The following is a 26410-nucleotide window of genomic DNA, read 5'->3' on the forward strand; positions in this document are numbered from 1 at the left end:
TGTGTATATATATATATATATATATATATATATATATATATACACAATACTGTATATATGTATATATATATATATATATACACACACAATACACACACACATATACATATACACACACACAATGGAATATTACTCAACCATAAGAAAGAATGAAATCTTGTCATTTGTAATGATGGGGAGCTAGAATGTATTATGCTAGGAGAAATAAGTCAATCAGAGAAAGACAAATACCATATGATTTCACTGATATGTGAAATCTAAGAAACAAAACAGATGGACATATGGGATATGGGGCAGAGAGGAGTGAAAGAAACAAACCACAAGATATTCTTAATGATAGAGAACAAGCTGAGGGTTGATGGAGGGAGGTGGGTGGAGGTGGGAGGTGGGGGGGATGGGTATTAAGGAAGACACTTGTTATGATCACTGTGTTCTATGTAAATGATGAATCACTGAATTCTACTCCTAAAATCAATGTTGCACTGTATGTTAACTAAAAGTTAAATTTGAAAAATTAAAAAAAATAAAAGGATATGGTATATGCATGCAATGGAATATTATTTAGCCTTAAGAAGGAGGGAAATTCTGACACATGCTACAACATGGATGAACTTTGAGGATTTATAAGAAGTGAAATAAGCCAGTTGTAAAAAGACAAATATTGTATGATTCTGTTTATGTGAGGTTCCCAAAAGAGTCAAATATATAAACACAAAATATAGATCAATGGTTACTAGGACATGGGGGCAAGGAAGAGGAAGAATTGTTTAATGGATATGGAGTTACAGATTTGTGAAATGAAAAGATTCTAGAATCTCCCAAAAAGCAGAAGTCCAAGACCAGATGACTTCACTGATAATTCTACCAAACTTTAAGAATAATTAATACCAGTACTTCCCAAACTCTTCCAAAAAAAGAAGAGGGGGAACACTTCCAAACTGATTGTATAAGGCCAAGACTACCCGATGCCAAAACTAGACAAGGATGCCACAAGAAGAAATTCACAATATCCCTGATGATCTTAGAGGCAAAATTCCTCAGCAGAATACTAGCAAATTGACTTCAACAATACATTAAAAGAATCATACACCATGATTGAGTGGGATTTATTTCTGGGATGCAAGGATGGTTCAGCATCTGCAAATCAATGTGATACATTACATTAACAAAATGAAGGAGAAAAATTATATGATCATCTAAATAGATGTCGAAAATGCAGATGCATTTGTCAAAATTTAACATCCATTTATGATAAAACCTCTCAACAAAATGGGTGTAGATGGAACATATTTCAACATAATAAAGACCATATATGATGAGTCCACAGCTAACATCATACTTAACAGTGAAAACCTGAAAACTTTTCCTCTAAGATAAGGAACAAGACAGAGATTCCCATTCTCACCACTTTTATTCAATATAGCGGATGTTCTAACAAGAGCAATTAGACAAGAAAAAGAAATAAAAGACATCCAAACTGGGAAGAAGTAAAACTGTCACTACTTGCAGGTGACATGATATCATGTATAGAAAACACTAAATCCTACACACACACACACACACACACACACACACACACACAATCAGTAAAGTTGTAGGATACAAAAATTGATATACAAAAATCTGTTGCCTTTCTATATACTAATAACAAACTATAAGAAATAGAAATTAAGAAAAAAAGTTGATTTACAATTGCATCAAAAAGGATAAAATGCCTATGAATAAATTTAAGCAAGGAGGCGAAAGACACGTACACTGAAAACTATAAGACATTGATGATAGAAATTGAAAAAGACACAAATAAATGGGAAGATACTTTGTGCACATGGATTGAAAAAATTAGTATTGTTAAAATGTCCATACTACACAAAGCAATCTACAGATTCAATGTACTCCCTATCAAATTCCAATGGCATTTTTCACATAGAGAACAAACAATCCTCAAATTTCTATGGAACTACAAAAGGCCCTGATGGATTTGACACCAAAAGCAAAGTCAACAAAAGCAAATATTAATAAGTGGAACTATATCAAACTGAAATGCTTCTTCACAGTAAAATAAATCATCAACAAAATTAAAAAGAAGCCTACCAAATGGGAGAGAAGTTTCGTAAATCATATATCTGATAAGGAGTTAATACTCAAAATATACAAAGGACTCATAAAATTCAACAGCAACAACAAAAACAATTTGATTAAAAATGAACATTTTTGCAAAATACATATCACATAAAGGGTTAGTATCCAAAATCTATAAAGAACTTATCAAACTCAACACCCAAAAAGCAAATAATCCAGTGAAGAAATGGGCAAAAGACATGAATAGACACCTCTCCAAAGAAAGCATCCAGATGGCCAACCAACACACAAGAAAATGGTCAACATCACTCATCATCAGGAAAATACAAATCAAAACCATAATGAGATACCACCTTACACCTGTCACAATGGCTAACATGAACAACTCAGGCAACAACAGATGTTGGCGAGGATGCAGAGAAAGAGGATCTCTTTTGCACTACTGGTGGAAATGCAAGCTGGTGCAGCCACTCTGGAAAACAGTGTGGAGGTTCCTCAAAAAATTAAAAATAGAACTACCCTACATCCCAGCAATTGCACTACTAGGTATTTATCCAAGAGATACAGATATACTGTTTTGAAGGGGCACATGCACCCCCATGTTTATAGCAGCACTATCAACAATAGCCAAAGTATGGAAAGAGCCCAAATATCCATCAATGGATGAATGGATAAAGAAGATGTGAGATACACACACACACACACACACACACACACACACACACACACACACAATGGAGTATTACTTGGCAATCAAAAAGAATGAAATATTTCCGTTTGCAACTACGTGGATGAAACTAGAGGGTGTTATGTTAAGCAAACTTAGAGAAAGACAAATATCATATGACTTCACTCAGATGAGGACTTTAAGATACAAAACAGATGAACATAAGGGAAGGGAAGCAAAAATATAAAAACAGGGAGGGGGACAAAACAGAAGAGACTCTTAAATATGGAGAACAAACAGAGGGTTACTGGAGGGGTTGTGGGAGAGGGGATGGGCTGAATGGGTAAGGGGCATTAAGTAATCTACTCCTGAAATCATCGTTGCACTATATGCTAACTAATTTGGATGTAAATTTTAAAAAATTAAAAAATGGACACTTTTCCAAAGAAGAGATACAGATGATCAACAGGTACCTGAAAAGTTGCTCAACATCACTAATCATCAGGGAAATATAAATCAAATCCATTATGAGATATCACCTCACACCTAATAGAATTGCCACTACCAAAAAAAACAAAAAACAAAAAACAAAAAATAGCATGTGGAAAAGAGAACCCCTGTGCAGTATTGGTGGGAATGTAAATTAGTGCAACTACTATAGGAAGCAGTTTGGTGGTCCTCAAAAAATAAATAAATAAATAAATAAATAAATAAATAAATAAATAAATAAACAAACAAATAATAGAACCACATAATCCACCAATTCCACTTCTGGGTATTTGTCCAAAGAAAATTAGGTTATAACTCAAAAAGATATATGCATCTCCATGTGCATTTAAGCATTAGAAAGCAACTTAAGTGTCCATCAGTGAATAAATAATTTGTTACACACACACACACACACACACACACACACACACACACACGAATATTATCCAGCCATAAAAAAGGAAATCCTGCCATTTGCAGTAACATGGATAAAACTTGAGAGAATTGTGGTAAGTGGAATAAGAAAAACAAATACTGTATGGTATCACTTGTATGTGAAATCTAAAAACAAAAACAAAAACAAAAACTAAACTCCCTAAGAAACAAACACTGAACTTATAGATGCTAAAAACAGATTGGTGGTTGCCAGAGGAGGAGGGGGAGGGGAGTGGGTAAATGGATGAAGAGGGTCAAAAAGTAAAAAGTTCCAGTTATAAAATCAATAAGTCCTGGGGATGTAATGTGTAGCATGGTGGCTATAGTTAATAATACCATGTTGAATATTTGAAAGTTGCTAAGACATCTTAAAAGTTCTCATCACAAGAAAATAAAGTGCAAGTATGCATGGTGATGGATGTTAACTAGACTTATTGAGGTTATTTTATAATAAATATAAATATTGAATCATTATGTTATACACCTGAAACTAACATAATGTTATATGTCAATTATATCTCAATTTAAAAACCCACAATGGTGAGACTAGTTGCTTGGCTGCTTATCAGGCTGATTACTCCATCTCTGGGCAAAATCTGTGGGCTCTCTGGTACCAGATGATCCAGATGCCTGTCACTTAAGATCCCAGGGGACAATATGAGGACATTGACTCTGGTTCTTTCTCATCTGTAAAATGGTGAGGGTACCTACCTGCATCCTTCATGGAGTTACTACAAAATGCAAATAAAGGATAGAGTAGAGAAGAAAGTTCGGTGTGGGAAGTGGGGGTGGGGGGGGGGGGGGGGAGTCAGTGCCACAAAAATAAATTCTGGAGATCTGATTCACAATATGAATATAACACTGTTGAACTATACACATGAAAATGGTTAAGATGGTAAATTTTGTGTTATGTCTTTTTTTTATGTTTATTTTATTTATTTGAAAGAGAGAGAGAGAGCAGGGGAGGGGCAGAGAGAGACAGAGAGAGAGGATCCCAAGCAGGCTCCATACCATTAGCACAGAGACTGACACGGGGCTCAAACTCACAAGTCATGAGACTTACAAGTTACAAACTCACAAGTCATGAGACTCAAACTCACAAGTCATGAGCTGAAATCAAGAGTTGGACACTTAACTGAGTCACCCAGGTGCACCTACCGTTATGTTTTTATCACAATAAAAATAATCTCACATTCATTGGAGCTCTAAGGCTCTAATTACTAGCAAATAATTGACAGACTGTTCTAGTTATCTATTGTTCATAACAAACTGCCTCCAGAATTTTGTGCTCATGGATACGTGGGTCAGAAATTCAGAAAAGGCACAGCACAGCAGAGATGCCTTGTATCTGCTCCATAATGTTTGGGGCTTCAGCTCTGAAGACTGATGGCTGGGGCTGAAGTCACTGGGGCTTCTTTGCTCTATATTGCAGGTGCCTGGGCTGGGCTCACTTGAAGGCTAAACCCAGATGGGACTGTCACCTGGAGTGCGTACACCTAGCCTTTGTCTGGAGCTTCCTCACAGCATGGCAGACTCAAGGTAGATTTTGTGTGCCTCAGCTGGCGCTCCAAGAGTGAGCATGAATGAGGCACAGAGTACAGGCTTATTCATCCCAACTCCATTTTGTTTTAATAGGTGAGTGTCTAAACTAGCCCATATTAAAGAAGAGGTGAATTATATCCAACTTCCTAAAGAGAGACGTGTCAAAGAATTTGTGACCACATTCAGTTTGCCATTATAGGTAAGATAGAGAACTCTGGAATAGATTCCGATCCCAAGAGCTTATTGTATTGGCAAAGACAGCATGGCAATCGGAAGGAGCTGGATTGATCAACAACTGGCATGTAGGAAGTTGGCTGTTTGGATATACAGTCAAATTATATCCCTCCACATTATGAAAATTTCTGAGTGAATATAAAGAGAAACATCGGTAAATAAATATAAAAAGCATAAATAAATTCAGCCTACAGTTGAATGTCTTAGTAGCATTTCCAAATGAGAATATTGATAAAGAATAACCAAATATATGTTACTCATTCTGTGCAATAAACACTGTAAGCAAAATTTAAAAAGCATAAAATAGCCTGGAAATAAACATTTATGACAAATGTAACAATGCTTAATCCTTGCAGAGTAAGCAATAAGAAACCAAACAACTTCATCGAAAACTGAGCATGTGCCATGGAGAAAAAGTTAAGATGAAATGGGAATGACTGATATATAAATATATGAAAAAGTGTTTATCCTTAGTTATAATTGTGAAAATAGAAAATTTAGTTTCGGAAGACATATCTTCCTTTGAAAACAATTGTGTAGATTCAAAGATGGTGCTGCTCAGGTCAGTAAGGATGCCTGAAGAAAACATGGGCTCTCTGATTCTCTGTGCAGGAGAGCTGAGTCAGCCCTTGTCTCAAAAGCTATTTGACATGTTCATCCAGGTCCTTCTGTTACCTCCTGGACCCCATGCATGAACCCATTAAGCTGCAGTTCTAAGGTACCTGCAAAACATGCACATGTGCACCTGAAGTAATGAAATATCAGGGAAAAAAACCCTAAATGCTTGTCATGAAGGGATTAAATATCATGTAGAAATGATGTTCTTCCAATAAATAATAAGATAAACTCAGTACTTGGTTCATTGACCAGGGCCATGCCTGGTATCTATTTGTATGGATGCATGTCCATGATAGGCTAATAAAGATAGAAATCTAGAGAAAATATGTTAAAAAAAATTGTGTGAATGTGTTATGCTGTGTGTGTGTGGTGGGGATAGTTTGTATATTCCATCAAAAATTGCTGGAAGGCTATTCCCCAAATTATTAATAGTACATAGCTATGAGGAATAGGGCAGAAGTAGGAACTTTCATTTTTTACTTTATACATTGGTATAGTTTAAATTTACAAAAGTAAATGTGTTGCCTTTACAATAAAAAATTAAACAAAAATCTATCCTATGGAAATAATAAGAGGTCTGGATAAAGTTTTTTAGTTACATGTTCATACACACTTTGGGGAAGTGGGAAACCTAGGGCCTCCTAGGAGTGGAATAAAAGGTATGCAGAGCGAGTGATGCATGCTTAGGTTACAGTGACAAAGCAGGACTCAAAACCACATGTACTTACATGTAGAGGGAGAAAAATGCATATGTATTTGGGGAAGACTAGAGAAGAGGCCCCAACATTATATGCAGATTTTTCTTTATGTACTTTTCTAATGTTCTTATTGATTAATTATTACTGTTTGAAAAAACTAAAAAATCAGAAAAGACGTTATTTTTTACTCCTATACCCTGTGCCTGGAGCCTGGCACCCAGTAGGAGGTGCTCAGTCCATGTTTGGCCTTCCTTGATTTCCACTCAACCCCATGCCCTCCTCTGGCAAAAGCTTTTCTGTTCTCCTGCCCACCATCCCCAGCTTGAGTGAGTTCTCATCCTTTCTGTGCACACTCATGCAAGCCCTCTCCCATGGCTCTATGCCCCACAACCATGTAGACTCTTTAGAAGTAGTTCATTCAACATATCTCAAGTGCCTACCATGCACTCTATCTTGTGTTAAATGTCAGAGAGAAGAGGAACATTTGGGGACCTTCACTGTACCTTCAATGGCTTGTCTTGCTGGTGGGATGGAGCTTCATTTGCTCTACATGCCTGCAAGCGAGATGATGCAGGTGAGTACACGGGCTATGGGGCTTGGAAAGAGACCTCAGTCAGAGCGAGGGGTGGGGACATTCTGGCAAGGCTCAATCAAGACTGATTAGACCAGAGAAGTAGAAAGAAGGGATCTTCCAGGCAGAGAGTTCAGGATAAGGGTCAAAGATCAGATATGGCATTTCTACATGGCCTCAGAACCTAATCTGCACCAATAGTGTTTATTGAGGTCTAGAGGACTGGATGGGAAACTGTAGACAGTCAAATTAGCTCACAAACAACTGTGGCTCTCTATTGCTGCATGCAGATTGCCCCAAAACTTACCACCATAAAATGCTCACAGTGTCTGAGGGTTGACAGTTTGGGAGAGAACAGCTGGCTGCATCCAATTCTGGTCTGTTGTTAGGGTGCAGACAGAGGATATCTAGCACTGGGAGATTGGGGAATTTGGGCAGCTGGAGGTCAGCTGGGCAGCTCTGGAACTCTCCATGTGGCCTCTCCATGTGGGCTGTATTGGGCTTCTTTGCAGAATGGTGGCCTCAAGATGTTGGACTTCCTCAGTGACTTCTCAGCGTTCCAGTGTGAGTCTTCCAGCAGAAGACATAAGTCATGTGGACTTTTCTGCCTCAGGAGGCACATAATGGCACTCCCACCACATTTCATCAATTACACATGAATCACAAGCCCACCTAGATTCAGGAAAGGGGACAGAGCCCCCACCTCCCAATGACAGGAGTGCCAAAGCAACATTGTGAAGTAATTGTGGGATGCAAAATACTGTTATGTCCATCTTTGGAAAATATGATCTGACACAAATACTTAAAAGCAAACTGACTTGGTAGGTCTTTAGATCACAGATAAAAGTGGAACCTTTCTCAACAGCAAATGATCCAGATCCATCTTTTTAGTATGTGGGTTCTTCCACACCTCGTTACTTATTTTCCAGTATCAACATAAATTCTTAGTGTGTCAAATTATGTCTCAAAAGTATATTCTAGAGGGCATAGGTTAATAGCACCAATATTGCATGTTATATAGTGCATTAGTTATTGTGTAAGTGAATTCTAGGTCTTAGGAATTTTGCTCAATTCCATCATTCTCCAGTATTTTCACTCAAGAGATGGAAGGGAAAGGTGAGAAAAAGAATTAGAAGTTTCATGTCCTTGTATGTCTAATAACTTCTCTAGATTTATACAGAAATCAGTGGCAAAGCTGATTTGGATCTAGCTTTTTTGCTTTTTGATTTTTTTTTGTCTTTTTTTTTTTTTTTGAGGTGCAAAATACATAGACCTCTTTTTTTTTTTTTTCAACGTTTATTTATTTATTTGGGACAGAGAGAGACAGAGCATGAACGGGGGAGGGGCAGAGAGAGAGGGAGACACAGAATCAGAAACAGGCTCCAGGCTCCGAGCCATCAGCCCAGAGCCTGACACGGGGCTCGAACTCAGGGACCGCGAGATCGTGACCTGGCTGAAGTCGGACGCTTAACCGACTGTGCCACCCAGGTGCCCCCATAGACCTCTTTTTGCAACTGTGTGAGTACATAGGTTAGAGATTGTCAAGCTTAAAAATAAAACAGCCGGTTATTTTACCAACAAAATAGGTTTATTTGAGAATGGCAGAAAAATTGTAATTTGAGACATGTAGGCTATGGCCAAACTAAAGGCAAGTCTGAAAGACAAAGGAGAGGAGCCATTACTTTATAGAGAAAAAGGAGGAAGTTGGGAGGGGCTGCTTTAATGAAAGTCCATGGAAGGAACATGAATTTAGGATAGTGATGATTTCTCATTGGCTGAGTAGTAGCAGTTTCTCATTGGCTGGACTGTTGCTGGGCAAGGAGAAAATCTTTCCTACTCCTTCTGGATCTAGTAAAGTAGGCTTCTTCCTGATGGAAAATGCAAGGTACCTTCCTCCTGAGGTCTGCAATTGAGGGGTGGGAGGGCATGTGTGCTCCCCTTCTGACTTCTTGGCTCTATTTTATTTTTATTTATTTTTTTTCTTTTTTGTGATGACATGCATTCTGGCAGTTTGGCCTGTAAGTTGTCAGGCAACATGCAAGTAGTATATTACCTCATTAGAATTATAAAGTAGTTCTCTATACTTTTGTACAGTGAGCAAGTATTTATTTGTCTAGAATCTAGTTAATAACTATTAGAACTATTAAATACAGCTAAACTAAAATTATTCCTAATAGAGTGGCAATTCAGAAAGCACTGACTGTCTTGCATTGTGTTTGGCTTGTCATGATAGAAATTATCACTTATAGTATTGACACTCTGGAAGAGGTAGAAGACTGGAAGGTCTCAAGCATCATGCTATGATTCTCTAACTTATCCAGGGCTTTGAGTGAAAACCATATTATTGTGTGTTTTTCACAAAGAACAAAATATTATGGAAATGATCATCTATTTGCAAGTTCAGATAGAATTATGATTATGCTACCATTTATTAGAATAATGTGGCCAGTCTGCAATTTGTTTTTTACTTTTTAGATTTAATTTAATTTAATTTATTTTTTCATCATGATAAGTGTAATGTTTAATCCCCATAACATATTTCACCCATCCCTCCATTCCCCTTCCCACTGTTAACCATCAATCTGTTCTCTAAAGTGTCTCTTGTTTCTCTATTTTTTACTCTTGCTCATTTGTTTTGTTTCTTAATTCTACATATGAGTGAAATCATATGGTGTTTATCTTTTTGTAACTAACTTATTTCACTTATGATAATACTCTCTGGCTCCATCTCTGTGATTGAAAATGGCAGATTTCATTATTTTTTATGGCTGGATAATATTCCATTTCATATATACACTATATCTTCTTTATCCATTCATCTCTTGATGGACACTTGGGCTGCTTCCAAAATTTGGCTATTGTAAATAATGCTGAAATAAACATAAGGGGGCATATATCACTTTGAATTAGTGTTTTTGTATTTTGGGGTAAATACCCAGTTATGTGATTACTGGATCCGAGGACAGTTTTATTTTTAATATTTTGAGGAAACTCCATACTGTTTTCCACAGTAGTTGCACCAGTTTACATTCCCACCAACAGTGCATAAGAGTTCCTTCTTCTCCACATCCTCACCTCACTTGTTTCTTGTATTTTTGATATTAGCTATTCTGACAGGTGTGAGGTGGTATCTCATTGTAGTTTTGATTTGCATTTCTCTGATGATGAGTGATTGAACATCCTTTCATGTGTCTGTTGGCCATCCGGATGTCTCCTTTGGAAAAATGTACATTCATGTGGTCTTTCCATATTTACATTGAATTATTTGTTTTCGGAATGTTGAGTTTTATAAGTTCTTTATATGTTTTGGGTACTAACCCTTTATCAGATGTCATTTGCAAATATCTCCTCCCATTCCATAGTCTTTCTCTTGACCCTATTTTATTTTTTTATAATTTTTAAAAATTTTTTTTAACATTTATTTATTTTTGAGACAGAGAGATACAGAGCATGAACGGGGGAGGGTCAGAGAGAGAGGGAGACACAGAATCAGAAACAGGCTCCAGGCCCTGAGCGGTCAGTACAGAGCCCGATGCGGGGCTTGAACTCACGGACCGCGAGATCATGACCTGAGATGAAGTCGGACGCTTAACCGACTGAGTCACCCAGGCACCCCTCTTGACCCTATTTTAAATGAGGTTTCTTTTAGTTTTACAAACTGAAACAGCAAGAATAACAGAAAAGCAGGGACACAGGAGCTGAACACTGGGGTTTCTTACTCTGATGAGCTACCAGCCTACGAGAGGAGGACTGCTTCTGCTATTTGGCCCAAGTCAAGGGAAGGTAGCAGTTTTTTAGCTGAAGATGCTGGAGGTGGGAGGGGCTGACTCAGCAGCTCAGTGCACTCAGGGCTGAAGCTCTGCCATCCTCCTGGGTCCCAGATGGCTGCTGCAACCCAAGACATCACATCTGAGATCAAGGCAAGAAGTGGGAGAGGTGGCCAGAGTCCCCCAGAGACATTTGTCCACAGGTTTCTTTGGCTAGACCATGTCTGCAGCCATTCTTGGTTAAAGGAATGCCTGGAGTAAGGGCGAGGAACTGCTTTTCCTGCCTCCAAGTGAAGGTGGGCCAAAGTGATATCCTAGAGTGCATTCTCCACTCAGCCTGTGATTGTCACCCACCCCAAGACACATGGGATAGATGTAAGGTGGGAAGTTCAGAACATGTGTGTTTCTGAGCAAAAAAGAACAGTCACTGGTTTGCTGACGATTCTGAAATTGTGTATAGTGTGTGTGGGAGGGATGGCAGTGAGGTAGGTAAAAGAGAGGCAGCAAACCTTGAGCTTGGGTTGGGGAAGCCAAGCAGAGAACCTGGACTGAGGCCAAGCAGAACTTCTCAGCTTGAGTGAGCACATCTGGGTGCTGGTAAAGTGCAGGTTCTGAGGAAGCTGGGGTGGGGGATCCTGAACCTGCACCATGCTCCTAGCTCATGCTATTGCCTCATTCTGAGTAGCCCAGGTCCAGGTGGTGCTCAGACTTGACTGCACAGTAGGTTCACCTGAGGATACTGAAAAATTGGCTTGCATGCAAATCATGTAAAGAATATAAATTGATTTGGGTCAATAATATTAAAGGAGCAGCTGAATCACTTTTGCTTGCTGAAGCATCTGTTAAAGCTGTATTCCTCAAACTAATACACGCACAAAGCACCTGGGGATTTGCAGGCACACAGACCCTAGTTTATCAGGTCTGGGCTGGAGCCTGCAAGCCTGCATTCCTACCAAGTGTCAGGTGATAACAATGCTGCTGGTTCCTGGGCTGCACTTTAAGCAGCCAGGTAGCAAAGAGCTAAGGTAAAAGGAGTGGGTAGGGGGAAGAGATGGGGGTATTTGGAGCACAGAAGAGCATGACTACCTCTGTTGTCCCTGGTCTGAGCCAAGGGAGGGTAGCAGCTGTTCATCTGGAGATGCCAACAGTGTAGGCTTGCTGAAGACTCTTACATATGGTTTTACTTGTCTTAGGTAAACTTATATAACCTGGATTTGGGGTCAAGAAATATAATATGCTTAAATTTTGTCTTATGTAATACATAATAAAAATGAATTATGAGCATCCTTTTTATTTAAATCTTCAGAGATATAAAACAATGCAAGAGTTGGAGACAACTGCATCTTTGGGTTCTTTGGAATGAATGTTGCAAGGAGACATGGTCAGAACCCAGGCTCAGAAGGGACCAGTCCATGACTCTCCTGACCTATTTAACCTCTATGCTCTAGTTTTTTCACTTCTAAATTGGAGACAAGTGCTGTTATCTCAAACAACGTGAAGTTTGCAGAGGGTCTAGCACACTTCTTGGTATGCATGAGGCTAAATGAATATGTACCTGCCTATATGGGTATGTTTATGCATGTATCTGCATGCACGCACATGTTCATGTATACATGTGCGTGCATGCATGACCATACACATGCCAACCTCCCCTCCCTATCTTATCCCCTCTATAATATTTTGCCCTTGTGAGGTGTGGTAGATTGTTTGGAAAAATGGGTTGCAGTGACTCCTCTCATCTCCCCACATATCCTGCTTTGCACTGTGATACACTCACATCTCCCATCAAGTAGAGTCCATTTCTCCCCCCTCGAAAATCCAGATGGCTGTATTTCTGACTTAGACCAACATAGTGAAGTGGGGGTGGCATTGCACTTTTTCTGAGTCCAAGCACCACAAAGCCTGCACAACCTGAACTCACTTGTTTGAACCTTACCCACTAGCCAAGCTGGATCATGCAAGTTGCTGCATTCACACTGAAGTGGGAAACCAAAATAAACAGATATTTCTTATCCTTCCTACCTGCAAAGTGCTTAAAACAGTGCCTTGTGGAGAAACTATTCTTCTCGTCCATGCTTGATGTCCACTGTCACATAATTGCAGTTCATACTGCCTGATGGTATGTTGAGAACAAAGTAGACCAGATGTACAAGCACTTAAGCAGGGTGATGATAAATCACCACTTTGAACCCTTCTTCAGGCTCCAGACCATTCCTGGAACTCCAGTGACAAGCTGAAAAGGGGCAGGCTTCCTCTGTCCTGGTACCTATAGACATGGGTGCAAGGAGCCCTCCCCTATGCACTGCACAGGTTCCTGCTTTGGAAGATGAATTTCCATTTATGCAGCCTTTGATGAGAGCTTTCCATTCCTCAGGCAGGCCCAGGGTGTCATATCAGTGAGGTAAGTGGTACCAAGGTGTGAGTGTTTTGCAGAATTGGAGGCAAATATGGAATAAGACTCTCTGCCAGGATTCTCAGCTAGAGACATCACCCCTGAACTTTCCACTGCCCTTAATGCCAGACCTGTGCCAGGGCATGACTGGGCTCTGGGATGAAAAAGAGTTGGCATTGCTTTGCTGTTCTATAATGGGGCATTGATCTTTGGGTCAGGATTTTCCCCCTGTTGTATGTAAAAAGCCTTTTCTGTGTTAGTTCTCATTTCCCCTGCAGTGACTCAGCCCTGTTCGTGATCTTGGCAAGTCTAAGATGCCTGTGGAGGCCAAGATTCCTGCAGGTGCCCTGACCTAGAACTGGATGTCCAGCTTCTTTTATGAGACAATATTTTCTACATATGGAGGCCACCTTCCCATCCACATTCCTTCATACAGATACATAGGCAAACATGTGCATACACATGTTTACATGGGCAGTCACATACCAACATACATACATAGATACACCTACTCACACACACAGAGACATGAACATACACATTAACACTCACATGGACACACACACACACACACACACACACACACACACACATCCTGAGCAGTAAACCCAGTCACTGTGAACATCACTGCTGCCCTGGGATTCCCACTGGAAAGTCTGGCAGGCAATAAGCCAGTGTACAGCACTGGGGACACAGACAGCTGCAGGCACCTAGTCAAAGATGAGACTTTCTGTCCACAGCCCCTGGACTGTTAAAAAGCCTCATGGCATGTTTTATGTCTTCACCAAGCAACACCCTCTGCCCTGGGGGCATCTGAGTCCCTGGTTCATCTAGCTGGCAGGATCTAAACACAGTACTCAAAGATGGGTCCACTGAACTTCTGCCTATAAATAATGGAAGAGGGGTGGCAGGGAGAGAGATAGGGCAGCCAGGAGCCTTAGAACACAAGCTGTCAGGTGAGGACCATGGGGTGAATTTGGGACCCCAGGCTTTTAATATGAGTGGATTCTTTCTATTTTGCTCCTAGTAATGACTGGGGTGGAGAGCAAAGAGGAATTCTTCTGTTGTGCCTGGTTCTTTTGGGGAGATCAGTTTGTTTCCATGACTGAATGAAAAGCACACAGGTTACAGTCCCTTGAGTACTTTAGAAAAAGCTTGTCTTTGTGGCTTCTTGATTTCTATTTATAGAGGGTTATTTCACCTAAAACTCCTATTTATGCTTTGCCTATGAGCCTGAAAGGATGGGATTCGCTTGTGGCATTTGGGACATGGAGAGAGGCAGAGAGGAGGGGAAACCAAGTCACAGCAGCTTGATGGAGGGTCAGCTGGGGCCTGGGCAGGGAGAAGGGGAAGGTATGGCGTGTAAATGAGTGTGTACCTGGGGCCTCTGTAGTCACTCTCCCCAGGTATGAATTTGGCCTGTCCCTTGCCTTTTGGGAAATCATCATCCTCTCTGTACCTCAGTTTCTGTGTGAATGAAAAAGAGGCACCAGTTGCTCTGGTGTATGTTGTCATGGAGATTACATGAGGTGAGAGATAAATAGCCCTTAGTAGGATCTGCCAACTTGGAGCCAGCATGCCATAGCTGTTACTACATTTGCTTGTATGGGGCCTTAGCAGAGGCAAGTTCCAGAGGATGGGCTGGTCAGAAGCCTTGGTATAGTGGATGAGGCAATGCTGCAGCATGGGAGCCAAGTTCCAGGTGGGCACAGAAGGTGAGGAGGCAGATGCCATGCCTGCATTCCATGAACTAAAACCATCTGAGTGGAAGCAGAGCCAGGGAGGAAGCAAATCCCAGAAGAGCTGGCTCAGACCAACCTTCCTGAGTCCAGCAAAGATGGCTGAGCCCCATAGTGAGGTGCCACAGGGTCATGGCCCCTTTCTCCCTAATGGGTCTAACTGCTGCAGCAGGTGAGGGTAGGTGGACCTGTTCATGTGGCTGATATCATAAAACTTACAGAAAATAAGGTTTCAATAGGCCAAATATGCTTTGTTCAACAGGCCCTGTGGATTTGCTCTTTAAGATGCCAACCAATTGGCTGGGGTGAATGTGAGGTTGGTTGCAATCAGTTTTGAGAGCTTTTTGAACATATAAGTGGTGACTAGTGGAATACTAAAAAGGTACAGCATAATAAAGGATGCCCCTGAAGATTTGAGATCTCTACAGTCTGGGAGAATACCATTTGCAAACAGCTTGGAGAGGGCAGGACATTCGTGGGGTCTTTGTGCAGAACAAGTCATGTCAAAACAATGCACACTCACTCTCAGCAGGTTGACAGGTTGACAGGTTGACAGGTACAGTTGATTAAAGGGGGGAAGTCTCAGATGCTATTGCCTAAACATTATCAGCCCCTGATTATCACAGAGGTGGGCCCACTGCAGGGCCACAGGCAAGGCTAGTCATAGGAGCTGCTTCATGCAAAGGGGTTTTGGCATTATTCCCACAGTGGACCCAGGCAAAGTACATCAAGGATTCCTGAAACCTGGGGGTATAGACATATGTGGGGTACATCCTAGGAGTGGCTCCCAAGTGGGGACCCGACGCTAACATTTATGTTAAGATTAAACGATAACACTAATCAACTGTTGGCAAAGAACATCACTTGACAGCATTTGGGAGTATTTGAAGAAAATTAGAGATATGGTTATGAGTAAAGATATTTAATTCATTTGCTCACTGAGTGCCAAGTCATTGGGCACCCACTACGTGTTATGTGCTTTCTGGGAACACAATAAAATAAAAGATGCAGTACCTTCCCTCAGGAAGCTGATAGTTTTCTTTGATGCAAATACATTTTGGAAACAAAAACAAAAACACAAAAAGTATAAAAAGTAAGAAGAAAAAGAAATTGCAAAGATGGGTAAAAGGAACAAAAATAGAGTTAAAATAGATACTCCATTATGGGTGCGTTATGACATCCTGCTATTTCTGTTTAACAGACAGAGCACCTGATGCTCAGCGAGGCACAAGTCTGCTCAAAAGACCCAGGTAACAGGGCCCAGCTAGAGTTGATGCTGTTGACCACTGTGCTTCTCTGCCTTTGTGCTTGTGGTAAACTAGGCGCCCACACAGGCACTGAGTACCACCTTCTCCATCCACACCCTTCAGAACATGCCCACTCCTTTTGCTGGTTCCTAGTAGACATTATGGTTTTATGTCAGTGTCAGGGTCCTGCTAAGAGTGACACTGAACCCAGGAAGCAGCCCCCTAGCTCTGCTGTGAGAGGTCAGAGGTGGGCACTTGCTAGACAGGAGAGAGGTGAGCTGGGCAGGTGAGCGAGAGGAAGGGTAGGCTCAGCTCAGCTGCAGCTTTGGAGGCCTCTCCAATGTCTGGTCTGAGATCTGCAGGGCCCACCCCACGGGACATTTGTATTTCCATCCTGGCTTAGGAGACTTTGGTAAACCTCCAAGTCCCAAAGGAAAAACAAACAACAAAATGTCATCATCATCCCCTTGCAGGATAAAGGACAGGAATGCCTTCTGTTTTCTTCACAGAATGGGCTGAGTCAGATTTTGCAGAATCCCCCATCCCACACCACTGAGTACAGAGAGTATAAGAACAGGGGCAGGTAGGACTGTTGAATAGTGCCCTCCCCCTCTACATGGAGGATGAAGATCCTCCCTGGTCATGGGGCTGACCGGGATGGGGCTTACTGACCAGCTCACCATCTTCAAGCAGCCCTGCCCTTCCCATAGCAGCACCTTTCCCTGCCATCCAGCAGGAACATCCTGCTGCCAGCCAGATCCTCCAAGCAAAGGGAAACCATGCATCTTGCGCAGTGGCAGGAGTACAGTGGGGATGTGGGTGACTCTGGTGCTGGCTTCATGTGAAATGGTGATTATGATAGTCCCACTGTGCTAACCCATTAGTAATGGAAGAGAACATCTATGACTTCAGGAAGGTTAGGCACTTTGCAATACAAGGCTATCCAAGTATTGAGATGTCCTCAGAAAAGTTAGGGAAGCCTTGAATACTTTGCCCCAAATCATTCTGTTTCCAATTCTTATCAAAGTCAGTTTCACTGGAAGAATTAATTACACCAGCAAACCTAAACAACACTCTGTCATTCTTTGCTCTGAGAATTAGCACACATTTGTAATTATAATGTAAATCTTGTTAAAGATGGAATGAACTCACTTACATAGCTTTGGGTTTCTTTTTTTTTTTTTTTTGGCATAAAGCCCACATGTGCACATGCACACTATTGTGAAGTTTGGTTGATGGTTTAAGTGGACTTAAATTTTAACTGGATTTTCCCTCAATATCAAATATTCTTTGGAAACAGTAACCTCTTATATTAACACAGGTTCCTGGAGATTTTCAGACCATCTTTCATAAAAGTTTCACATACAGGGCTACTTTGACTACTTTGGCTTGTGATTTTCTCGCCTCCTGTGCGGAGAAGATGCTGTGAGCTCACATTCTGTCCTGCTGGCATGCCGAGTATGGGAGAATCGTGACAAAGTAAAGCTAGCACCACTGTCATCAAATGCTTGATGGACACTCACACTTATAACTAGACAGGTTAAGAGCAGACCCGAATGGGTGACCTCATGACCTGGGTGCCTAGTGTCCCTCTGGTCACTGCCATTTCCATGCCCACAAGTGGCTGGTCTGGATAAATCATGAACATGCCAGAGGCAATCAAAATGTTCAGAGTATGAAGTAAAAGTGGAAGTGAAAGAAGCATAGAAAAGTGTGGGCTGGTACCTTCCAAAAAGATTTAGTGTTTTCATCTGACCAACAGTGAAGTATTTTTATGTGCCAAGCTCTGTCCTGGGTGCATGGGATACAGAAGCAGTGGGTCAGACAAGGTCTTGGCTATCATAGAGTGCACACTCCCTTGGGGCAGGTAGAGAAACAGGTACAGAAAACAACCTAGAAGTTTTAGATTGTGATATGTGCTATGAAGAAAAAGTGTTCAGGTGATAGGTTGACTGGGGAAGAGTGGAAAATATATGTGGTAGTCAGGGAGAGCATCTTTAAGGAAATGATTTTGGAGCTAAGATCCTGAAACAAGAAGGATCTAACCATGCCAGGATGTGTGCAAAGGGTCCAGGCACAAATACAAAGGCCTGAAGTGGGGCCCAACCAGGAGCAAATGGACATTTCGGGAGCAGGTACATGAGGCCAGTGTTGTAGATGCTGCTTTTGGAGGACCTCTAAGTGCAGGGGGTACAGAAATAGGAAGTGGGCCTGGGGCAGCTGGTAGAGGCCAGATTGTGCAGGAGTTCAGGCCAGGCTGATGGGCTTGGACTTCATTCTAAATACATATGGAGGCCCTTGCAGGTTCTAAGCAGAGGAGGGAGAGGGTCTGCTTAGCATTTCTAGAGACATCTTGTGCTCCAAGAGAACCAGATGTGGAGGCCCAAGGGGAAGCAAGTGACTTCCCTGGTCCAGGTGGGCATGGCTGTGGTTGAAGCTGGGTGTTGGGGATGCTGGAGATGGATGTGGTAGGATTGGGCTGCTGAGAATCAAGACAGAAAGAGATGAATGGAGACGAATGGAGAATGACTCTGGGGTTTGGCATTGATGGACTTACTTATAAGATCCATGGGGCAGTGGTTCTGTCTAGCTTGCTCACTTCCCTGTGCCAGGCTGTGGGATTACATCTGGCATGTGGCATGTGCTCTAATGCTTGTGTGGAGTTGGTGAATGGTGGAGGGAGACTGGGGTAGTGTCTATGGCTCTGAGACTGAGGGGCTCTCTCCCAGTGGGGTGCCAGGTGGCTGTATGCCCAGAGGGAGGCATGGTGGTGCTCCTGTGGACATCCACATCTGGAGGCCATTGAGCCCTAGGATTGGCTAGGCCTACTGAGACTGGAAGGGAAGAAGAAAAGATGAAGGAGGGACCCTGAAGTCATCCCAGCATGTGGAGATCTGGAAGAGGAGAATGGACCCTGGAAACTGGGAATAAAGAGCCACAGACATTGTGGGATCCCTTTGAGATCCTTTGTCCTGTGGATGCTCAGCTAGGGTGTCTCAACCACAGTGTCTACTCACTCAGATGTGGGGCTTAGGGAGATGTGTTGGGGGGAGGTGAGGGAATTCAAGGGAGCTGGCCCAGCTAGAGAAGTGTATGTGGAGAGCAGAGTAGCAATGGAGGAAAAGGTCTTTAGGGTGGGAAGATAAAGCCCTTGAGAAGCCAGGGAGGAGGGTGAGCAGTAAAGTAACAAAACGGTGACATGAGTATGGGAAGGAGAAGAGATAGTGGCCAGGTGCTGATACTCTCCATGTCCATTTGTGAGTGATTCTGTTGAAGGTACTCTTGAAGTGGAGCCCTAAAGGATGGGTAGACCAGGAAAGAGGAAGGAAGACCCAACTCTGGGAGGGTGGAAGTGGCAGAATAGGGACTGGCCACAGGGGTGGACCTGGGACCCTGGGGGTCCAATCTGGTTGCCCTGCTGCTTTGCCTATGGAAGGCCAGAGTGGCTGTCCCAGCAGAGCCCCCACTATGCTGCATGGTGTGACTGTGCACGTGGCAGACACCAAGTAGTCCTGGCTTTCATTCCATTCCTGAGGGAGGCACTTGGCAGCCCCTAATACCCTCTGATGTGACCCAAAAATGCCCTTTTTCCTGCTGGCAGGTCCAACTGGTCACTCCATGGAGGTCCTGTTCAGTGCTCTTTCTGTGGCTGTATAAGATCCCCTGATAAAAATGGTTTACACTGTTTAATTCAAGGTCCCAGAAATGCCAACTGTCATTTGTTACATAACACTTAAACTGATTAAAAAACTAGTTTTGAGGAATGCTCCAGCATATGGGGCACAGGAGATACCAGGATGGGATTTTCCAGTTAATTTTTTTTTGGGGGGGGGGGTAGGCATTTACAACATATTCTGAGACATGGAGAGATGGGATGGGTTCCTTGTCAGAAGTTTCAGACAACAGGTCTGCCCTCTGTATACAGTAAACCTACTTCAGACCATGCCTCCATGCTTGCTGAAGGTCAGCTACTTGATGACCATTACTGAGCTCCCATCTCTATCAGTGCCTTTTGGGTGGGAGGGATACAAAACACCCATCTCTGCTTGCCACACCTGCCCTCAGATATAACCCTGGTTTACAATCTGAGACCAGGTCTTTCCATTCCCCAAGCTGATTGATTCCCTGTAGGTTAATGGCAGTGAGGCTAGGGATGTCGCACAGGCAGGGTGGGAAGGGCAGCCCTGATACACTGCTTCTGTCTGAGACTTCCCAAATTGACAATCCAAATCCTAGATGGTGCTGGTCACACTTTGAGTAAACATGGTAGAGAGCGTCCCTCTGTAACAATGCCAGTGGGAATTTATTTGGACAGAATTAGGATCAAATCTAGGGACTTGAACCACACTTTCTTTAAACATAAAATGAGTGATACAATCCTACGGATAGGGGGGATTCAAGCAAGAACACATTGGTAGAGTGTGATAACTCCCTAGGCTAATAGTAGCTGCCTGATAAATGGATATTGTTATTTTTTTAATATTCAAAAGCTGTTAGGTTTAACTGCACATTGCAGGATCAGCAAGAAAGAAATCCTGTCTCTTGCATTTGTGCGAATTGTAAGGTAAGCTTGTCTTTTTCTGCCAACATGCCAGCTGGGAGGTTGATAGGATTGCATTGAGTCTGTAGATCAATTTGCAGATTATTACCATCTTGGCAATGCTGTTTTCCAATTCGAGCACCCAGAATGCCTTTCCATTTATTTAACTCTTCTGTAATTTCTTTCAACAGTGTCTTAGAGCTTTTGGTGTACAAGTTTTCCATGTCTTTTTGTTAAGTGCATTCCTGAGGATTTTATTCAACTGGGTTCTGAAAGTTTGATGTTTTCAATAATGGAATGAGCATCAGCATATGACAAACCTGGGTGTAAATTCTGGCTCTGTTAATGGTCTTGTTTTGTCACCTTGGGCAAGATACTGGCTTCTCTGAACATCTGTTTCCTCATCTAAAAGGAGGCACCCCAATTCATTCTTGCTGAGGCAGGTAGGCTGCTCATGTGGGGTGATGCTTGTGAAAGCACGCAGCACAGTGCTACTGAATATTGGTTGTGTTCCTCCATTTATTAAGTCCACAGCAAGACCTATTATTTTCCCACACAGGATATCTTGTTTGCAAATGCTGCATTAAAATACCACCAGCATCACTGGGGGACACACGCCTGCCAACTTTGTACTTTACATATTTAAAAATACTTTTTCATCCTTTTCAGTGATACAATTTTATCTATTTCTAATTCTCAATTTCTCCCCATCAAAAAAATTCCCCTTGAGTTTCTTTGACCTACATCCACCTTTTGTGGGCTTAGTAAAGAATTTTATCTTTCCAAAGTAGCACTAACGCAATTCACTTCATTTAATATCTCATTACTGGCTCATACGTTCTTAGAGGCATGGGAGTTTATCAGAATGTCATTCTTCTCTTCTTCTGTCTTTAAATATGTTTTATCATGTTTAAGAATATAATGAAATACCTGTGGTGATTGATGCCCAGTCCTTGTAAATCAAGACAGCTTCTTTCCTTTCTTTTAATTCAGTGCTTTCTGTTCTGCATGAGACTCGGGTTTCAGCAGCATAGTGAAGGACTGACCCTCTGGCTTTGAAAGGACACACCGTCTTCCCCTGTCCCACACTACACACACCACCAGCACACAGGTGTATGGAATTTTAAAACCAGAACTTGTGCAGGAACTTTGGATCTCTTTTCCAAAGTTAAATAGAAATTGGGGTTTTTAACCAACACTGGGGACTGTTGCTGTTACAAAACCCATGAACTAGTGAAGAGTATCAGCAACAGGGGCTGACAAGCCAAGTTTAGCTGACCACACTGTTGAGAATTTGAAGATCATTCACTGTGCTGATTTTAAATGTAACATGTGCATTCACTTTGCTGCTGTAACTAAATGGAGAATGATGGCTAAGCACTAACAGGAATGGCTTTCCCCAAGTGCACTGTCAAAATCTGTGTTTTTTCGTGGGAAATAATACACAATGTCATACAAGGTGGTGTTTGTCATCAGCCTGATACACTGACAGGTCATTGAAATAAACACCTAATGATCCTACAGCCTTTGCTCCCAGGGCTTTCCCCATGTGGTGACATCACAGCCTAGACCTTGAAGGAGCATGTTGATGGGCATGAGCATTACCCTGTTAGGGAGAGATAGAAGGCCTTCCTGATATAATTTCACAGGCACGTGTGGTCAGAAGAGGAACAGAAGAATGAGGCATCTCAGACCTAGTGACTCAGATTTAGTTTCAGGTAGAAGTGAAAGGTAATGGGCTCACATTCACCAGTGCTCACCTCGGCTGCTCCAGGCAAAGCTGCAGTAAACAGGCCATAGGAGCACGTGAGAACTGCCAACATAAAACATTCTGTTGTGACATAAACCTCTATGTTACTTAGTGTTAATGATTAGAAATCACATGGAAAGGATGGGTGGGTACCAGTCCAGCTTTACAAGCTTTGCAGAGACTCTCAACTGTGCAAACAACAGCTCTTCCTGCCTTGGGCAGGCAGGGGCTGCTCCGGGGGCAGGAGAAAAGCAAGGGAAAGGGGTATTCCTGATAAAACAAACACTGACCACTCTCCTATCATTTAAAAAAATCTGTAGAACGGTGTGAAAATCTTTACTAATATGAATGGTTGAAAAATATACAAAAAGCTGATTTCCGATTATCAGCTGAGGGAACGGGGATAATAGATGCCTTGTGAATCGTGTCATTAATTTTGATGATTCTGACCAAAGCATGTTTCTAATAGAAATACCTTAAGTTAGAAATGCCAGAGTCACACTCCCTGCATGTCCTGTCCTGTCCCGAGGTCAGGTGGGAAGTCAGAAGGCCAGACCAGCAAGTTCTCCTTTCACTATCCAGGCTGAGAAGCCAGTGTCTATACCCCTGTACAGACAAAAGCATGGGGTTTGTGCTGTCATCCTGCCCTCCAAGTAGTGCTTTGGTTTACACATTTATGTCTCATGAATGGCATTTTAAAAGATGCCAAATAGTGACTGTAATGTTTCTTTAAAAATAAACAAATACTACTGGAAGGTGTTAATATAATTGGAATAAATATAATAGGAAGAAATGCCAGAAAAACTAGAAATACCTTATATACTACAAAAAAGGGACCCAGCACCTTCCTTTAAATCAAATTCTGTTTTTAATCCCTTTTCTGTGAGTTTTCACAAAATATTGGGCTATTTGGGCATTTCTGTATCAACTTAGAGAATCTGATGTTTCTAGTTGGCAGAGAGAAGCAAATATTCTTCTTCTGTTTGCTTTTGTGTTGATTGAAGTGATGTGCCCCTTCCTATTATTTATAATGCCATAGATGTGACTTTCCCATCCAGCTCCACCACATGCTTAGTTAAAGTACAGCCTTTAAAATGCTTACCATATCAGACCTGTCTATCAGAGCATGAGACAAAGAATACGGGATTTCTACAGGAAGTCTGTGCTGTGGGAGATCTGTTTCCCATAAAGCAAAATGAATTGCACTCATGGTCTGACACTGACAGCTAGGACCTGTGCTCCAGACCCCAAGGGGGGGCCCATGGAAGGATTTTCTAATTAGTGAAGACAAATTGAAAATGGAAGCAGATAGCTTACCAACTCTACTATATCAACATTTAAAAAAATTTTTTTAACGTTTATTTATTTTTGAGACAGAGAGAGACAGAGCATGAACGGGGGAGGGGCAGAGAGAGAGGGAGACACAGAATCGGAAGCAGGCTCCAGGCTCTGAGCCATCAGCCCAGAGCCCAACGTGGGGCTCGAACTCACGGACTGCGAGATCATGACCTGAGCTGAAGTCAGAGGCTTAACCGACTGAGCCACCCAGGCTCCCCTATCAACATTTTTAAAAGTGGAAAAAATGAAATTTCCTCAAGCTAGCAAGAATCTGAAATAATTTGAAGCTTTAGAAAAAGAAATATATATATTTATCTACTAAATCAGGCAAATAACATACTTGCATATTTCATATATTTGATCATGTTATAAATTCTATTTTGTACTTTATATAGTAGTAGGTACTTTGCTTTGAGAACTATACTTCCATAGATGCCATATTAAGACTCCTAAAAGTTGTTATCCCATTGTGCTATGGACAGAGTGTTTTACACACCTCCCCCACCCCCCGAAATCCTGTGTTGAAGCCCTAGCACCCAGTGTGATGGTATTTGGAAATGAAGCATTTGGAAGGTAAGTAGGGTTAGTTAAAGTCATAAGTGTGGGACCCTCACGATGGGATTGGTGCCTTATAACAAGAGGAAGGGAGAGAGCTGTTGCTGTCTCCCCACGTGCACATACCCAGGAAGGGCTATGTGAAGACAGAAGGAGAAAGAGGTCTTCTGCTAGCCAGAAAGAAAGCCCTCACCAGAAATCAAATCATCCGGCACCTTGACCTTGGACTTCCCAGCCTCCAGAACTGTGAGAAAATAAATGTATGTGGTTTAAGCCTCCTATTCTCTGGTGTTTTGATGGTAGCCCAAGAGGACTTTCAATCATCCATAGTACACTGGCCCCGGGTAGTGGCTACGGTGTCATATATGTGACACTGCTGACTAGGAGCAGCTAATGAAGGCTTTTCCCACTCATTTGCTTGATTCCACTTATTTTAGGCCCTAAGCTAAGCTGAGCAGAGCTGAGCTGTGTCCATTTGCATGGCCTACTGTGTGTGTGTGTGTGTGTGTGTGTGTGTGTGTGTGTGTGTATTTTTTAAAATTGTTTTAATGTTTATTTTTGAAGGAGAGAGAGACAGAGTGTGAGTGGGGGAGGGGCAGAGAGAGAGGGAGACACAGAATCTGAAGCAGGGTCCAATCTGTCAGCACACAGCTCGAGCTCTCAGCACAGAGCCCGACGCGGTGCTAGAACTCCAAACCGCGAGATGATGACCTGAGCTGAAGTCGGATGCTCACCCGATTGAGCCACCCAGGCACCCCATGTATTTGTAATTTTAAATGTTTATTTATTTACTTGGAGAGAGAGATAGAGAGAGAGCATGGGAGGGACAGAGATAGAGAAGGAGACAGAATCCCAACCAGGTTCCATGCTGTCAGTGCAGAGCCCGATGCAGGGCTTGAACCCACAAACTGTGAGATCGTGACCTGAGCCGAAACGAAGAGTCAGATACTTAATTGACTAAACCACCCAGGCACCCCAGCCTACTGTATTTCTGATGGGGAGCAGTAAGGAGCAGAGGCTGGGGCAGCGGGTCTGAGGCCAGGCTGATTGGGTTCAAATTCCAGCTTTCCCCCTTATTAGCTGTCTAACCATCAGATATGACTTTACCTCTATGTAACTCAGTTTCCTCTTCAGAAAATATCAGTGGTAATAACAATAACCACTTTATAGGATGCTTGTGACATCCTGAATTGTGAGGTGTTTGGTCCATGTTGCCTCAGATATTATCCATCCATCACACTGTACCTTATGGAGTTAAAGAATTCCACCCATCGTGTCTCATCCAGGAGTTTTATGTGCAGGTGTATCTTCTGCACACTTGCCTCTGTAAGCCGAAACTTCTTACAGCTAATGCCTGCGACTTTCTACCATTTTCCCAGAAGTGGAAACCCACTCAGCATACACCAGGGTAAGCTGCAAGGTCCAGGGAGTGAATGCCCTGGGATCAACTCTTGAACAATGATGGACAGGGAGTTGGCATACAAATGCCCCAGTTCCCTTGCCCCTTAGGTCAGATTACTCTGAGTGCACATTCAACACATTCTCTCAGACTTCCCCAGCAAGCCTGAGTCCTAGTTGCCTGCAGCAGAAACTGGCTTAATAGCACATAGTTTCTTGGCTTCTCTCACCATTACCTGTCCACCTCTTCCTGGAACTACCTCCCAAATAAACAATTTATATTCCAATCCTTGTTTCAGAGCCTGCTAATGGGAAGTTGGGGATCACCTTGGACATAAGAATCATAGCCTT

At 42.2% G+C, this 26410-nt stretch overlaps 1 protein-coding gene across 12 annotated transcripts in view; it reads left to right on the plus strand.

Moving 5' to 3' along the window:
- The window catches only part of SYNDIG1 (synapse differentiation inducing 1), a 185395-nt gene that overhangs the window by 17847 nt on the left and 141138 nt on the right, over window positions 1-26410 (plus strand). For 2 of the 12 annotated variants that reach the window (XM_040447882.1, XM_040447885.1), the window contains exons 2-3: window positions 5103-5209; window positions 7232-7336. The exons of 7 other annotated variants lie outside the window; for them this stretch is intronic. The gene's annotated coding sequence lies outside the window, so the exon portion shown is untranslated. Of the gene's footprint in view, window positions 1-5102; window positions 5306-7231; window positions 7337-26410 lie in introns of those variants that run through there. 3 more of the 12 variants (XM_040447883.1, XM_040447886.1, XM_040447884.1) reach the window with 3 other exon arrangements.

This window comes from Herpailurus yagouaroundi, unplaced genomic scaffold (assembly GCF_014898765.1).
Source record: "Herpailurus yagouaroundi ecotype Mexico unplaced genomic scaffold, PumYag 196, whole genome shotgun sequence".
Lineage (NCBI taxonomy): Eukaryota > Metazoa > Chordata > Mammalia > Carnivora > Felidae > Herpailurus > Herpailurus yagouaroundi.